This window comes from Ursus arctos, unplaced genomic scaffold (assembly GCF_023065955.2).
Source record: "Ursus arctos isolate Adak ecotype North America unplaced genomic scaffold, UrsArc2.0 scaffold_29, whole genome shotgun sequence".
Taxonomy (NCBI): domain Eukaryota; kingdom Metazoa; phylum Chordata; class Mammalia; order Carnivora; family Ursidae; genus Ursus; species Ursus arctos.
This window is the reverse complement of record NW_026622974.1, coordinates 24636558-24653798: the sequence shown is the minus strand read 5'-3', so window position 1 is coordinate 24653798 and position 17241 is coordinate 24636558. Positions and strand designations below refer to the sequence as shown.

Sequence of the window (17241 nt, the reverse complement as noted above, 5' to 3'; positions counted from 1 at the left end):
TTGTTAGAATAAAGGTGAGCTGCCCTTTCTTTTATTCTTCTCATTTAGGGTTTCAATTCCTACAATAAATTGTCGCATACCAATAGGTATTTTAACTTTTCTTTTTTAAACTTGGGAAGACCTCTGAAATTAATATAATTCTGAATCTCAATGGAAAATGAGATGAAACTAGATAATATAGGTGGAAAGCCAAATGACTTTAAAATATTCTCTATCTTTTTCAATAAGCGCCTATAAGTTTCTGAGTCTCTAAGGCATTCCTGCTACATCTGGACCAGGGCTGTCTCCGAGTTCATTATAATTCACAACAGCTACTGGCCTTGTCTGCACTTTCAGAAACTGTAACAGCATCTGCCTTTATTTCCTGAAGCTGCAGTCTTCTCGTAAAATGTCTTTTTAAGGGGAAAATCGAGATTCAGAGATCACAGTCATTTCATTTTCCAACTGAAAAGAAATACAAAGGCAGACAGGGAACAATGGATGTGCCCAGTTCAGTCTTGCCCTGCTGCAGAGACTGGGGGCTTCAGAGTGTGTGGTGAAAGGACTGTCACACAAAGCGCCTCGGCGTGAGCATAGTTAGACCGGCTGGTTTTAAGTCAGACAACTTGGCAACTCTCTCATCACGTTATCAGATATACTTCTTAAATGCTTTAATGGATATGGCTTTTTACCTCTAGAAGTTCGATTATTTTTTTAATAAACTCATGGCGCTAAGTTAAACATTTTTGTTTTTGACCAAATGAATATATAATAAATGTATGTATATATAGATTTGACCAAAAGAATGTATAGTTATATATATACTTACATTAGATATGTAATAAGTATACTTATATATACAATTGTATATTTATATATTGAAAGCATATTCCATAGAGAACATAAAGAGAATTTTCTTTGTTAGGTGCTGACATAGGGTAATCTGGAGAGTGTGGCCATGATTGGTCTGCTGAGAGGTGGACAGATAAGGATCTCCAGACAGTCCAGGTATGGGAATTTTAAAAGCTTATGTCAAATATACTTTTGAGGGGCACCTGGGTAGTGCAGTCGTTAAGCATCTGCCTTCAGCTCAGGTCACGATCCCAAGGCCCTGGGATCGAGCCCCACATTGGGCTCTCTGGTCGGCGGGGAGCCTGCTTCTCCCTCTCCCACTCCCCCTGCTTGTGTTCCCTCTCTCACTGTCCCTCTCTCTCTGTCAAATAAATAAATAAAATCTTTAAAAAACAAAACAAAACCAAATATACTTTTGAATTTGGAAACCAAACAAAATCATGTTGTTTTCATAACACTTATTTTAGAAGATAAAGCTAAACAAAATACTTTCATTCAGTGAAAAAAACATATGATGATTTTTAATTGGTGGACACAATTTCCTGAGGGTGGGAGAGTCAGAATCCCTACAGTTGGGGAAACTTTAAAAGGGGGTCCATGGATTTAAAGAGAAGGAACACAGCCCCCCCCCCCAAGCAGAATTTAGGAAACCCTCTGTACACTTCTCTCTCTAGGCAGTAGGCAAATGAATTTAAGATCTAATAAACTATCTGTGCAAAGGAAATTTGGATACTTGAGGAAATATATCCAGATGATACAGTAAAGGTGCAAGAGCTATGAACTCATATGGGTAAGATTCAAATCCTGGCCCTACCATCTGCTAGCTATGAAAATTTGTGGAAGTTGTTATTCTATCTTGGTTTCTTAATCTGTGAAATACTAATGATAATAAATCTTACCTCAGAGATACTGTGAGAAATAAATAAAATAATGTAAAGAAGTCTCCTGACAGTATTAACACATAATAATGATTGAGTAAATGGTTATTAATATTGTGAGTTTATATTCATATATATTTCAATTAAATAGAAAATTAATTGGTTTGCTAACATGCAAATATAACTTTGTTTTTTTTTTTAAAGATTTTATTTATTTATTTGACAGAGATAGAGACAGCCAGCGAGAGAGGGAACACAAGCAGGGGGAGTGGGAGAGGAAGAAGCAGGCTCGCAGCGGAGGAGCCCGATGTGGGGCTCGATCCCATAACGCCGGGATCACGCTCTGAGCCGAAGGCAGATGCTTAACTGCTGTGCCACCCAGGCGCCCCTCCACTAAATATATTTTGAATAAATAATATAAATTTCCTCAAATGAGTTCTAATTTAGTTTCATAGTAAGCCTGAGTTTAGAATAATTGAATCATCAAACTGGTTTCTTTTAAAATTATATCTTTTTACCAAATACAATAATCCGACCCTTATCTACAGGGAATACCTTCCAAGACCTAAAACCACAGATAGTACCAAACCCTATATACACCGTGTTTTTTCCTATACATACATATCTATGACAAAGCTTAATTTATAATTTAGCCACAGTAAGAGATTAACAAGAATAACTAATAATAAAATAGAACAATTATAACAATGTCCTATAACAAAAGTTATGTGAATGGGGTCTCTCTCTCTCTCAAAATATCTTACTGTAACGTATTAACCCTTCTTCTTGCAATGATGTGAGATGATAAAATGCCTACATGATGAAGTGAAGTGAGATGAATGACGTAGGCATTGTGATGTAGCATTAGGATACTACTGACCTTCTGACCATATGTCAGAAGGAGGACCATCTGCTTCCAGATTGCAGTTGACCGCTGATAAGTAGATATTACTGTATTTATAGGTCAGGCACTGAGCTGCCACTTTTATGAATAATCTCATTGAATCCTTAGGACAAAACTAGAAGTAGATACAATATAATGCCCATTTTAAAAAAGAAAAAGCTTGGAAGAAACCAAGAGACATGCCCTAAAATTATAGACTGAGGATTTGAGCTGGGATTCAAACAGGCAATCAAACTCTGGGTAGTTAATATCTGAATGGTATAGTCATGGTGGTTATCATTTACTGCATACCTACTTGGTGAAAAACAGAATTTTTTTGTGTGAAAGTTTTCTTAGTAAAATAAACATTTTAGGGACAAACTGTAGGTAATTAAGCAGATAGAAACTTGGTTTTGGCATAAATTAGGCTTCATATTTACTGAACTTTCCCTATCACATTATTAGGATTAAGATAACTAGAAAATAATTATTCCTGTTTTTTAAAAATATCCCCACTTCTCAAAAAACATATGATACATGACATACATAAGTGAAATAGAGAATGAAATAATTTTTTTGTTTGAAATACTCAAGTAATGAACACAAGCATGCTTTGAGTGTTATGTCTGAAGGTAACAAGGTGGGCAGGATTTGCTCCCAGGGTCCAAATCCTCACCTCATTTTCTCACTGCATACCACAAGTATATTGTGAGCATATGTGTGCATATGTGTGTGAATGCATGTCGTATATGTGCAAGCATGTGTGTGATATTATGCATTAAGTGATTTAGTTCTCATGGAAATTAGACCATCCAATTTACTCATCTTGACTGCCAGTGGTTTCTGTCCAATCAAGCTTACCAGAAGTCACCAGTGACTAATAACTTATAACACCTGCTGCACTTGCTACATAAGATAGCTTTTCTTACATGAACTCAGAACAGAAAATTTACCAAGTCTCTTAGGCAAAATCCTAGCTGTGCTGAATAGATGTAAAGGGGAAAGTTATTGGGTGCAGTGTGTTGACAGTAGAGCTGCACATACAAGGTTAGAATGCCCAGTACAAGTCTGTATATGGTGATGAGTACTGGAATCACAAAAGAACATAATCAGATGCCCCAGTTCTTCATCCTCCATGACTTCACATATCCCACCAATTGATTTCATAATAGAGTGTTGTTCAGTGTTCTATTTTTCTCCTGGGCCTCAGAAGAAACTAATACTTTGTTCAGTGCCTCGACTTAAAAAATTAACTGCTATCACCTAGCCAAACTTCAACGTGTAGGTTTACCTTAGAATAATAGGATTAACATGCAAATCACTTAATTTATTACAGTATCACACTGGATGTAAGTATAAGAGATAGCTAATATACAAATTCTACTCTACAGTGCTCAGAATATACTTCACTCCATTAACATAAATCAGCTTTCTACTTTAAATATTAAACCTTAAAAAATTAAGAAAGCTTCACTTTGAGATTATACCTGAGCTCTATGTTCAATGACACTTTGCGTATGGTCTTGTTCCAAGCGAGACAATTCATCTTTTTTAATTTTATCTTTTAACAGAGCCATTAAGCATTTGTAATTCCAAGAAAAAGAACCCCAAAGAATTATAAATCCTGAGAAGAAGATTCAAAGTTAAGCCTGGTGATGTTGTCTGAGTACTCGTGAGATGCGTGCAAGTCACATTAAGCCAACTGTGGGAGATCCAGCTCTGAGAATACGGAATACTTAAAGAACTAATAATTTTCTTTGGAAATGTATTCAGAAAAATCAATCAAGTTATTTTCATCTTAAAACAACTTAAGTATTTTACTCCAAATATAAGTGCTCATCTTTACAATTATAATTTCAAAATTTTGAAGTTTAAAAAATTAGGAAAAATTGATATATCCTTATTGGAATGAAATATTTAAAACTTACTAACCAGGCCATCCGATAACATAGTAGTTTTCTTGTTATTTTCATTCTGTATATATTCATTAGAGTTATTTTAAATAAATGGTAACCTGTGGATTATGGGAGTGAGAAAAACACTCTTCAGGTGACATTTCTGCACTCACGAGTGTTACATCCCTTTAACAGCTAAATGAAGTGACCAGTTAGAAGCAGACCTGGTACCACCAGTGACTGTGACCTTGAGAATAGGCTATGGTCAAAGACTCATGATTCTATAGGTACTGGAAGGGTATTTGCCACTAAGGAGGGTCTGTGAAGATGCATGAAACCAGGATCCAAGAGCCCAATGTAGCCTGAAACTACTATGTTCAGCACCACTGGAAGCAGCATGAATTCTCTAATTGTCCTGCTTTCCCATAACTTACTGTGTAAAATTATATGAATCTTACTTTCTATCCTATAGTAAAGAAGTCCAATTATCTATAATCTATTTTATAGTCCAAGTACTCCAGTAATTCTGTATTTGGCTTTAAAAAAAGTTCCCATATTCAAAGTAATTCCCCAAATCCCAATGATCCGAAATCCAAACAATCAGATTATTATGACGTATTTTAGGAAGAGGTTGGTGGAATGAGTGTTTGAAACAAATTTGGAATAGGGCAATCTGCCTTGGAGATAGATGACTGAGTAGTATTCTCTAGGGGAAAAAGCATTTTGAAGAAATTAGACCTTTGGACAAGTGTTTGAAGGAACTTTTACTTATGATGAAGAGTCTGCAATTAATGTCATCAGCAAGCTTAATTAAGCAAGAGGATAGCAGCCCAAATAAATATTAACTTGCAGCAAGCATCATCATTCAACAAAGATTTTACTGAATCTAACATTTACACTACTACAGGAGGAGTAAGGAATTTGCTAATTCCTAAATAATTCTTTAATTATTCCTAACAGACTAATTCCTAAAAGAAAAAAAAGGGGGGAATAATTCCTAAAAGGGAAAAAAAAAAAAGCAGCAGCAATGTAGCAGTCAGAAATCAGACACATTTAAGGACTCAAAAAATTTCTGCCTGATAATTTCTGAACCTCCTACCACTTCATCTTCAGTTACTCTTGTGACACTTGCCGGTTAATAACCACAGGGTCAAGGCCTTCTGGATAATGAGGCACAATGGATTCACTTGATAATTAGTGCAGCTAAAACAGCTACAGAAACCAATACTAAACTTCTTTTAATGAAGAAGAGCATTTTCTTAGCATCAACAAGTGAAACTTTAATAATTCAGCAGTTGAAGTTATGTGTGTGTAGGTATACACACATTCATGTATCATGAAAAACAGGACAAGCTAATTGCAGTTTATATTTACAAATATAACAATTTTTAAAGTTTCTATAAAAACTGAACTTAAATATAAGGAATGAGTAAGTCATGGGAATAAAAGGCACAGCACAGGGAATATAGTCAGTGATATTGTAATAGTGTTGTGTGATGAGGGATGGTAGCTATACTTGTGGTGAGCACAGCACAATGTATAGAGAAATTGAACTACTAAGTTGTACACCTGAAACAAATGTAACATTGCATCTCAACTAGGGAAGCTTTGGTGGCTCAGCTGGTTAAGCCTCTGCATTTGGCTCAGGTCATGATCCCCGGTCCTGGGACTGAATCCTGTATTATGCTCCTTGCTCAGTGGGGAGCCTGCTTTTCCCCCTGCTTGCCTCTCCTCCTGCTCGTGCTCTCCCTCTCTTTCTGACAAATAAATAAATAAATAAAATCTTTAAAAAAAATTGCATATCAACTATACTCAAATAAAAAAAAATTAAGACAAAACAACTTAAATAAGATGCTGAACTGCAACCCTAACGTCTTGTGAGTAAATTCATCACGTAGGATTATCTTTACAGCATTAGAAAAGACAATGTGAAATTTAACCATTTTATGAGATAAATACCATATTTTTAGCATTTGATCAACGGACTGAATATATCTCTTGTATTTTGTATATTTATTTATAATATCTCATGTGGTACTGTATTTTTAAATGTTTAATTTTGTCTACAATGAAATATGTATTAAAAGCTATTATAGCATACATAAAATAGTGAAACTCAGAAGCCTTGGGGATCTCAGAATAATGGCTCTAGAACAGGGGTCAGCAAGTTTTTTCTGCAGAGGACCAGACAGTAAATATTTTAGACTTTGCAGGTCATATGATTTCTGCCACAATTACCTAACCCTGCCACGTGGCACAAAAGCAGCCTAAAACAATATGGAAACAATTGAGTGTGGCTGTGCTCCAGCACGATGTTATTCACAAAATCATCCAGTTAGAGATTTTGGCAGCCCTGCTGCAGAGTCACAGTTTGCTGACCTCTGAAGTATCACACTTGTTCTATATATTTTGTCTTCCTACCTGGTACAATCTTTTACAATAGCCATGAAGCTTAATCACATAGCAAATCCACATAACTTTTCCCCAGGAATTCCAGGAGCACCAAATTCACCTTTAATACCACCTGAACCCTAAAATATAGGAATGCTCATTAGGAGGTTTTTTTTCCAAAGGTGTATTAAGTGCTAATGTCAAAGAGAATCTACCATTTCACAGATGAGGTGCTTCCGCTTGCTCCAAATTTTGTTCCCTGAGTCCCTTCCTCATACTGTCAACAAGTCATTAAACTATACTTTTGACAACAAATATTCAAAAAGTTAATAAGTAATAAATATCAAAGTGCTAATCAAAACTAAAATTATGCATTCTCCATACAGATGTATGTAATTTAGCTTTGTCATTTCTTTTATATTTATCAAAGGTAAGGAATGATTCCATTGCTTTTATCTTAACCTGATGCTTTCCATTCAAATAAGTCATGAAATTTTAGACTCCAAGGTACCCATATTTGTTTCCTTAGTGTGCCTGATCTTCCATTATATCCTCTAGGAAAAATCCCACAGCTGGGTGAATTCAATTGTTACCTTCCCTGCTTTTCCATCTAAATGGGAAAAAATATTCTCAATGAAGCTGATGTGTTACCTATATCTACCTTAATGGCTCTACCACAAATTCAGTCTAATAAATTTATCCTTGAAATGGTGGAAAATAATATCAACTTTTTGAATAGAGTTTCTCCATCACTAATGTGTGGTAGAGATTAAGAAATATATCAGAATTTTATGAATATATAATGCCTTTTTGCACTGATATTGTATGTTCATTTCAGATTTAAGGTACACAAGTAAATTTCAACTTCAAGCTCCTATAGATTAGACGAGATTATATCAGGTTGGGTAAAATGGATATAAAAATAAAATTGATACAAAAATGGATATAAAACAAAATAAAAAAATATTCAATATTAGATTAGAAAGGATAAAGAAATATTATTTATTTCTTATTTGACATAGACAGAAAGTCAAAAGTCAATATTAAATTCTACCTCTGAGAGTTTACTACTAAGGGAAGATATTCCTTCTTTCAAAAAAATTGAGAACATATTTTGATTCTATTACTTTTTATTGGTGTGGTGTGGCTACAGAATGAGTATATGAGTAATGTCAGATTGAAAAGAAAATAAAAGGAAACTCACCAGTAATCCCTGAGTTAACACATTAGAATATTCAAAACGGAAACTTCCATGTACTGAGGTCTGAAGGAGGGGGTATTGGAAAGGAATCAATACAAAATTTTCTGACTAAAGAGTCAGGTAAGCTAACTTATTCCATTTTAAATTGTTTTGATTTTCTTTAGAAGTATGTCAGCAAAGCAATCATTTCGTAAAGCCTATACTTTTTGGGAAATTAACTACATATGTGGAAGGTAATAATTCAAACATAAACTGGAAAATTATTCCTGAAACAGAGCTCAGACCTTAGGTTCAGGGACACTGAAATTGAGCTGCTATTTTACAAAACTCTGACAGAATTTCAACTTTGAAGTGGGTAAGGGTATTAGCCACGGTCCTAAAGAACTGAGAAAGTAATGTGGTTGCTAAGTAATTAGGTTACTAACTACATTTGCTTAAAAAAAGGGGGAGAATTAAAAGATTTAGAAAATTACAATAATCAAGTCTGAATGAAAGAAAAGTATTAATTGTTATTTCAAATAATGCCATCTAGAGTTTACTCTTGGACAATGAGATGATTTGATTAGGTGCCCTATTATAGAATACTGATCACATCTAGGTGTTCAAATTCATGCAGTGGTTGAATTTCAAGCCATCTTACTCCATGAAGAGGGTCATCATTTTTATGAGAAGAAAAAACAAGGCAGTAAACCAGATTAATGAAGCGTGGATGAGAACATAGGCAAGTAAAGATAAAAATTAAATTAAGCCCAAACCAATTTTTTCCTAAATATTTCTGATTCTTCATTGCTAAATAGTAATGAAGCTAAAACTAATCATGTCACTTTGTTTGTTAAAAGAAAAAGTGTAATACAGAACAATAGTAAGTAACCGTCCTTAATGATTTAGCATATCTAGCTCTTTCTCTGTAAATTGACTCTCTGCCCTGCTTGGCAAAGTTGCCTGGGCAATTGGGGCATCAAATGTATAGGTTCTAGAAACAGCTGAGTCGATGATTTAGACTTTCTGTCAAGTGTGGTGTTCATTCATTCATTCAGTTCCTATTACGTGCTGTTCTATGTATGCTGCTCACAAAATTCCTATTCTAGTAGGGGAAATAAATAGATGCATAATGCTAACAAGTCAGGTGACACTAAAAATGCTAAGAAAGAACACAGAAGTGGAATGAAGGGATGTTTTTTATAGAAAGACTTCAGAATAGGCCTTTCCTTTTTAAAGTGATATCTGAGAAAGAACATAAATGGTGTGAAGAAGAGAGCCAAGTGGCTATCTAAGGAATCCCAGGTATATGTAACCCGGTGTTAAGACCCTGGAGCAGGAGTGAACAAGGGGATAGGGTAGGACACAATATAGGGAGTGGAGAGTGGGATAGGGAGAGCTCTGCACATTATGTGAAGCCATGGAGAGAGCTTCAGTGTGTATCTTGAGAGAGACAGGAAGCCAAGGATGGGTTTTGACCCAGGTGGGAAAGGATTTACTTACATGCTTATTCATTGTCAAATAATGTTGGGAACAGAAGACATAGATTTGAATGAAATACTTAAATCCGTAAGTGACCTTTTCAAGAAATTAACTATCAATAACTTATTAATATTTACTACAAGTAGCATACAACAACACTTCAAGATTTTATGTACTAATATATTTAATCAATTGCAAATTCTAAGGGATTATTTTACAAACGAAGATTAATTTGCTTTTGGCCAAGTCACGTAAGAAACTAAACTCAAACTAAAAGGATTATTTCCACCTCTCCCTAAATATGTGAACAAGTATACTATGGATAGGAAAGCAGAGGAAACATATTTTTTCAGTACCCATTATGTGCTAGTTTCTGACACTCTGTACCTTATATGCATTTTATCGCATTCCTTCTTCACAATAAACCATTGACTAGGTATTATTAAGGATCACTTTCTAAGCAAGTAAGAGGTGGATGGGATTCAGTCTCAAGTGGTTCAGGCTCCAAAGAGGTAAGCCTTCTAATATACTGCCCTGCATATACTGTCCTAAATAACCCTTGTCAGTCTTATAGACCAAAAGGAAAACCTTGAGAACATCTGGTTCCCTTAGTAACACTGCACTTCTGATCATTTCACAAAATTAACTATTCAATATGCCTTAGAGCAAAATGACTTTCAATCTTCAAGCTATGCAAGCATTATTTTGTGCACCTACTCTAATAATGAAAATTATATAGCAGACTTAAACACAGAGGAAAGTCATCTTTATTTATTGCACATTAAAGTTGCAGATCACACAATACAATAAGAACAGGAACAGACTCATCACCAACTCCTTAAAATGAAACAATACATCTATGTTTATTAAGAGTGCCAGAAAGCTGAACGCATTCATAGCCACAGTCATCTGAAGTCATAATTACACAGCAAGGGCTATGCTGGTTTAATCAAATGCTGGTGCTTATATTGAAAAAATAAAAGGATATACAAATTAATTATTTGTCTTGTTTTGTAGATCATCAATTTATTTTATCCCAGCTCTTTTTACCTTGCCACTAAAATCACTTGCAATTATGAGTTTTGTATAGTCTGGAAATTAAAACCAATGCTAATATTTTAAAAATATATCTTAAATGGTAAGTTATATAATACACTGTAACTCTAGGGTACATTTTTGTATATTTTATAGATTTGGAATACAATAAATTTGCCAATAATTATAATTTTTACTAATTCCTTCCTAGTCCTTTTCTCTTGGTTTTCTTCCTACAAAGGGAAGGAAGATTCCTTGAACAAATAATCCCTAGATTATAAACTCAGTGAGAGTAAGCCTAGTTTTCTCACTACTGCTATAGCTCCAGAACTTAGCACACTTTTTATTATAACAGGAACTCAATAAATTGTTGCTGATGTATTAATGAATAAAAGAAAAATAAATATTTAGATGTTAAAAGAGGCATCTACTATATGATTAAAGAGTATGGAGGAAAGAATGAGTCTTTAAAAGGCATATGCTTTAACAAGAGAGTCTTAATACCTAATCTTTTAAAAAAAAATCATTTAAAGGCGATTTAATGATTTTCTTAATATTTACTTAATGTTTTTTAAAAGAGACAGGGATATTTTTAAAGTATTTTACTCCTTCCAAAAGTGACATGTGGAATTTCTTCCATTGCCAGTAATCTTAAACTGATAGAACTGGTAAGGGAAAGAATGGGAAATTCACGTTAAAAAATGGTAATGTGTATCACTTCACAATCACCAACAAGTAAGACAGAAATGTGTTTTCAAAGTACTTTGTGTCAGCCTTACGATATAGGTAGAACTGATAGATGATATGCCCTCATTTACAGATGAGGGAAATGAAGCATAAAGAGACTGGGTGGCTTGGCCAAGCTCACACTGCTAACCTGAGAAGAGTTGGGATTAATCCAGATCTTTTCTATTTTATGAGTCCTCTTAATTATGTTAACATGGGCACACCATTCTACCCATGCATAGTTCTCTCAGCTGCAAAATGAGGATAAAAATATTGGGTTGAAATTCTTTATGAAGTTATAAGGATAAAACAAGATATTTCAAGTGGAAGTGCCATGATCAAAGAATACAAATAATACTGAAGAGCTTTTCAAATATAGAGCAACCTTCAAAATGCAAACTGGATTTGACTTGTCTAGGTTCTGATCCCAGCTTGACCACTCCCCATGTGGCCTTAGGCAATAATTTAACCTCCCTAAACTTCGGTTTTGCCTTCTATGAAATAGTAATACCAATACTTAACATGAAAAGTTTTAAGAATCAAAAAGATAATTTATCTAAATCACTCTTCCGAGTGAGTCTGGCACATGGTAAGTACTCAATAAATACCAGCTATTGCTGTAATGATTTATATGTTTAGTTTGATTGAAGTAGTCCTTAGGACTAGATATTGTTGAACTATTTTAAGTTTTCATATAATGGCATTAAGCAAACTTATCCCAAGTAATTTGATTTAAAGGGCAAAAATAAATGCTCCATCACACCTCAAAATTCTCTCAAACACTTGCTAAAGTGCCTAAAGTTCCCATGAAAGCCACAATAGGCAGACCTTCCTTTGGGAGTCAAATACCTATGAAGCCTTTGTTGAAGCTTGCTCTGCAACTTAAAAGGATCAGTCATTTCTCAAACATCAGTCTCCTACCTTTTAAAATAAGGAGGCCATTTAGATTATGTTGCTAATTTAGAACCATGGACTTCCAAGTTAAGGCATGAATGGAATTCAAATCTGTTTCACCTTGGAAAGGTGAAAAATCAACTCCTAAACTTAGCACAAATTAATTTATCAAGTTGGCTAACAAAAGATACAACATTAAAAAGTGGAAAATGGAACACTTAAATTTTGATATGGTAGGGAGAAGGGAAAGGCAAATCTCTAAGCATAGGATATTGCCTAAAATTAGTTCAACAAAGGTGTGCTGTTTAGGAAAAGGGTTGGGAGCTAAGGAAGAATTTTCAGTGGGGATCCATCAGCAGACAAAAGAAGTCACAAGAAAAGTTAATTATAAGCCAATATCCCTGATAAACATAAATGCAAGAATCCTCAACCAAACACTAGTAAAATGAATTCAAGAATAAAGTGAAAGCATTATCCACCAGGATCAGAACATTTCATTCAAAAGCAACAAAATATATATTCTTCTCAGGTACACATGGAACATTTTTTAAGATAGATCAAATGTGGGGCACCTGGGTGGCTCAGTCAGTTAGGTCTTCAGCTCAGGTCATGATACCAGGGTCCTGGGATCAAGCCCTGCATTAGGCTCCCTGCTAAGCAGGGAGCCTGCTTCTCCCTCTCCTCCCTGTTCCTGCTCTCTCTTGCTAGCTCTGTCGCTATCTCTGTCTCTGTCTCTCAAATAAATAAATAAATAAAATCTTTAAAAAAAAAAGATAGATCAAATGTTAGGCTACAAAACCAATCTTAATAAATTTAAGAAACTCTTCGTATTTCCCTGATAATGAGTATTTACCAAAAGGATACAAAAATACTGATTCAAAGGTGCTCATGCACCCCCATGTTTATAGCAGCATTATCAACAATAGCCAAATTATGGAAAGAGCCCAAAGGTCCACTGAATGATGAATGGATAAAGAAGATGTGGTGCACACACATGCACACACACACACACACACACACACACTGGAATATTACTCAGCCATCAGAAAGAATGAACCCTTGCCATTTGCAATGATGTGGATGGAGCTAGAGTGTATTATGCTAAGTGAAATAAGTCACTCAGAGAAAGACAAAGATTATATGATTTCATTCATATGTAGAATTTAAGAAATGAAACAGATGAACATAGGGGAAGGAAAAAAAGAGAGAGAGAAGCAAACCATAAGACACTCTTAACTATAGAGAACAAACTTAGGGTTATGGAGGGAGGGAGGCTTTAGATGGACTAAATGGGCTACATGGGTGATGAGTACTAAAGAGGGCACTTGTTGTGATGAACACTGGGTGTTATATATAAGTGATGAATCACTGAATTCTACTCCTGAAACCAATATTACCCTATATGCTAATTAACTATAATTTAAATAAAAACTTGAAATGAAAAAAAACTTAAGAAACTGACATTGTATCAAACATCTCTTCCAATCACAATGGTATGAAATTTGAAATCAATTACATGAAAAAAAACTGGAAAATTTACAAATAAGTGGACATTAAACAACATGCTATTGAATAATCAATGGGTTAAAGAAAAATCAAAAAAGAAATAAAAAAAATACCTGAGACAAATGAAAATGTAAATATAGCACACCAAATTGTGGGATACGGCAAAAGGAATTCTAAAAGGGAAGTTCATAATGATAAATGCCTACCACAACTGACAAGAAAAGTCTCAAATAAACAACCTAACTTTACACCTCAAGGAACTAGAGGGAAAAAAAAAAAAAAAGCCCAAAGTTAGAAGGAAAGAAATAACGAAGCGTACCACAGAAATAAATTAAATGGAGACTAAAAACATAATAGAGATCAATGAAACTAAGAGGTGGTTCTTTGAAAGAGAAACAAATTTGACAACTCTTAAGTAGACTCATTAAGAAAAAAAAAAGGGAGGACTCAAAATCAAAAATGAAAAAGAATTTAAACTGATACCACAGAAATAGAAGGGGTCATTAGACTACTATGAACAATGATATGTCAACAAAGTGGACAACCTAGAAGCAATGGATTAATTCCTAGAAAAATACCTCCTACCAAGACTGAATCATAATAAACAGAAAATCTGAGCAGACTAATTAATAATAATGAGATTGAATCATTAATCAAAAATATCCCAATAAACAAAACTACAGGACCAGAGAGCTTCACTGGTGAATTCTACCAAACATCCAAAGAAGAATTAACATCAATCCTTCTCAAACTCTTCCAAAAAATATAATAATAGAGAACTCTTCCAAACCCATTTTATGAGGCCAGCATTACTCTCATATCAAAATTAGACAAGCATGCCACAAATAAAGAACATTACAGGCTAATATCCTGATGAACATATATGAAAAATTTCTCACAAAATATTAGCAAAAAGAATTCAACAATTTATTATTATTTTTTAAAAAGATTTTATTTATTTATTTGACAGAGAGAGACACAGCCAGTGAGAAAGGGAACACAAGCAGGGGGAGTGGGAGAGGAAGAAGCAGGCTCCCAGCAGAGCAGGGAGCTTGATGCGGGGCTCGATCCCAGGACCCTAGGATCATGCCCTGGGCTGAAGGCAGATTCTTAACGACTGAGCCACCCAGGTGCCCCATAATTCAACAATTTATTAAAAGTATCATACACCATGATCAAGTGGGATTTATTACAGGCATGCAAGGATGGTTCAATATGATACATCACATTAATGAAATGAAAGATAAAAATCATATGATTTTCTCAATAGATGCAAGAAAAGTATTTGACAAAATTCAACATTCATATATGATAAAAACTCTCAACAGTGTGTACAGAGGGAAACTACCTCAACATAATAATGTCTGTATATGACACGCCCACAGCTAACACCATACTCAATGGTGAAAAGCTGAAAGTCTTTCCTTGAAGATCAGGAACAAGACAAGGATTCCCAATCCCATCACTACTATTCAACATAGTATTGGAAGTCCTAGCCAAAACAATAGCCACGAAAAAGAAAGAAAAGACATCCAGACTGGAAAGGGATAAGTGAAACTGTCACTCACTATTTGCAGATGACATGATTTTATATATAGAAAACTGTAAAGACTGCATTAAAAAACTGTTAGAACTAATTAACAAACTCAGTAAGGTTGCAGAGTACAAAATCAAGACTCAAAAATCTGTTGTGTTTCTATACACTAATCATGAACTATCAGAAAGAGAAATTTAAAAATCTTAACTATAATTGCATCAAAAAGAATAAAATTCCTAGAAATAAATTTAACCAAGGAGGTGAAAGACATGTATATTGAAAGCTATAAGACATTAACAAAAGAAATTGAAGACACAAATGGAAAGATATTCTATGGTCATGTATTAGAAGAATCAATATTGTTCAAATAGCCACACTACCCGAAGTGATCTATAGATACAGCACAATCCCTATCAAAATGGCATTTTTCAAAGAAATAGAAGAAATCATTCTAAAATTTGTATGGAACCATAAAAAAATCAGGTAGCCAAAGCGTTCTTGAAAAAAAAGAACAGGGGCGCCTGAGTAGCGCAGTTGTTAAGCGTCTGCCTTCGGCTCAGGGCGTGATCCCGGCGTTATGGGATCGAGCCCCACATCAGGCTCCTCCGCTGGAAGCCTGCTTCTTCCTCTCCCACTCCCCCTGCTTGTGTTCCCTCTCTCACTGGCTGTCTCTGTCAAACAAATAAATAAAATCTTTAAAAAAAAAAAAGAAAAAAAAGAACAAAGCTGGAGACATCATGCTTCCTGATTTCAAACTATATCACAAAGCTATAGTAATTAAAACAGTAGAATAATGGCAACAAAACAGATACATAGATCAATGGAATAGAATAGAAAAACAAGAATTAAACCCACACATAAATGGTCAATTAATTTATGACAAAGAAGCCAACAATATACAATGTTGAGAAAACTGGACAGCTATATGCAAAAGAATAAAATTTAACCACTATCTTACACTATGTTACACAAGTAATTCAAAATAGATTAAAGACCTGAATGTAACATCTGAAACCAGAAAACTCCTAGAAGAAAACATAAGCACCATACTCCTTGACATAGGTCTTGGTGATCATTTTTAAATCTGACACCAAAAGGAAAAATAAATAAGTAGAACTATACCATACTAAAAAGTTTCTGCACAGCAAAGGAAACCATCAAAAAATGAAAAGACAATATACTGAATGGAAAAATATATATATAAATCACATATCTGATAAGGGGTTAATATCCAAATATATAAAGAGCTCATACAATTCAATTGCAAAAAATTTGAAAATCCAATTTAAAAATGGGCAGAAGACCTGAATAGACATTTTTTCAAAGAAGACATATAGATATCTAACTGGTACCTGAAAAGATACTCAACATCATTAATTATCAAGGAAATAACAAATCAAAACCACAATGAGATATCACCTCACATCTGTTAGAACAGCTATCATTAAAAATACAAGCAATAACAAGTGTTTGTGAGGTTGTGGAGAGAGAGAAAACTTCAGCACTGTTGGTGGGAAGGTAAATTATACAGCCATTATGGAAAACAGTATGGACATTCTTCAAAAAATTAAAAATAAAATATGATCCAGGAATTCCACTTTTGGGTATTTATCTGAAGAAAATAACATTCACTCGAAAAGATATATGCACTTCCACATTCATTGCAGTATTATCTACAGTAGCCAAGATATGGGAACAATTTAAGTGTCCATCAATGAATGAATGGATAAAGAAGATGTGATACACATACATGCACACACACACACACACACACACACACACACACACACACACTAGAATATTATTCAGCCATAAAAAAGGATAAAGTCTTGCCATTTATGACAACATGGATGGACCTCAAAGGCATTAATATTAAGTATGTGAAATAAGCCAGACAGTGAAAAACCAATACTATATGATCTCTCATATATATGGAGGAAATAAAAGAAAGAGAGAGGGAGGGAGAGGGAGAGGGAGAGGGAGAGGGAGAGGGAGAGGGAGAG

General features: G+C 34.5%; 1 protein-coding gene across 1 annotated transcript in view; it reads right to left on the bottom strand.

The window, feature by feature from the left end:
- The window catches only part of COL19A1 (collagen type XIX alpha 1 chain), a 300849-nt gene that overhangs the window by 222855 nt on the left and 60753 nt on the right, over positions 1-17241 (bottom strand). The gene's annotated exons all lie outside the window — the stretch shown is intronic.